The sequence below is a fragment of the Aplysia californica genome, unplaced genomic scaffold (assembly GCF_000002075.1).
Source record: "Aplysia californica isolate F4 #8 unplaced genomic scaffold, AplCal3.0 scaffold01456, whole genome shotgun sequence".
In the NCBI taxonomy this organism is placed as follows: Eukaryota; Metazoa; Mollusca; class Gastropoda; order Aplysiida; family Aplysiidae; genus Aplysia; species Aplysia californica.
This window is the reverse complement of record NW_004798726.1, coordinates 75,013-76,739: the sequence shown is the minus strand read 5'-3', so window position 1 is coordinate 76,739 and position 1,727 is coordinate 75,013.

Genomic DNA, 1,727 nt, shown 5'->3' with positions numbered 1-1,727 from the left:
TCGTTTGAATGGTTCTCAAAATGCCGTGGCTCGCCGTGAGTATAGAAAAATCATCACTGTTTTGTTCTTATTGCTTGCTTTTTGGTGATAAAGAAGTGGAAGAAACCTAAGCCCCACCCAAATCTTGGTCCACCCACCGCCACTGGTGTGTGTGTGTGTGTGTGTGTGTGTGTGGATTCAACACTATCTATCACAGCTGACGTAATCTCTAGATGTGTGTGTGTTTTCTTGCCGTGTGCAAACTGCTTCTCTCCGCTAAACGGAACCTCTCAATTGTTCGTCTTGCTTCACGCTTAGTTCTCAATCACTGCGCAACATTTCAGTTTCCTTGGCTTGCCTTAGATATCTATTCCGTCAGACGCCCGAGACAAGGCTACACAGGCAGTCATTCCTGTAGACCTTCACGATGGTTTTATTGCAAAGAATAATACTAGTATGTTTCCGTCAGGGATAGATCAGACAGCTGTCAAGCTCTTCCCAATTCCGTTTTCTCGCACAATCCCTTCTCTGAAGAGCGACAGTCTTTATTGCATTCTGACTTAGTCCAAAACAAAAAGCCAACTTGTGTAGAGCTGAGGCCATAGCCTAAAACACCCCGATATTATTAGACCATTTCACCCCATTGTCCAATATTATTAGACCATTTCACCCCATTGTCCAATATTATTAGACCAGTTTTTGTCTGAGATTTCTCTTTTTTCTTCCAGTTTTCCGTAGACAAAAAATCTGTGGTGTATTCTGAGAACTGCTTCCTCTTGCTTGGCCTTGTCACAATACCACGGTAGACAGGAGGAGCAGCTCTTTCTTCCTGGATACCTACCTACCTACCTACCTACCTACCTACCTACATACCTACATGTCTGTCTGTCTGTCTACCTACCTACCTACCTACCTACCTACCTACCTACCTACCTACCTACCTACCTACCTACCTACCTGTCTACCTACCTGTCTACCTACCTGTCTACCTACCTACCTACCTACCTACCTGTCTACCTAACTACCTACCTACCTGCCTACCTACCACCCATGCTCCCCCACGAAGTGTCCCCACGTATGTACCTACACGCTATGAGCAGTCAGCAAATCCTCCCTGTCACCTTGTGTCCTCCTCAAAGTCGTTGGACGCGTTGCTCCGATCTGTAGACACGTTTCTGGGGATGGAGTCTACGACTGCGCGTGTTTCTTTGTATAGAGATCTTCTCAATGATATCTTCTCTTATTTTTCACATTATTTTGTTATGTTTAGTTGCTTTTCATTATAGTGCAAGTCTGAACTCAGCAGATAACAGAAATGATATATAAGACTGCAAGGGGCAAAGCGTTGACCGACATTGCCAGGACTTTCAATAATAAGACAATCACATCTGTCAATAGGCTATTGAGTCCAGGAGATAGTAAAACATTGACCAAAAAAAACCATGTGAACCAATCAAAACATATTCCTAAACGTTTATAGAGTCAATTCATGTTGTTGGCTTTTTTCCCCAATTTGTGATGAAGTCAGAGACTGATCATGAAGTCAGAGACTGATCATGAAGTCAGAGACTGATCATGAAGTCAGAGCCTGATCATGAAGTCAGAGACTGATCATGAAGTCAGAGACTGATCATGAAAGACTGATCATGAAGTCAGAGACTGATCATGAAAGACTGATCATGAAAGACTGATCATGAAAGACTGATCATGAAGTCAGAGACTGATCATGAAGTCAGAGACTGATCATG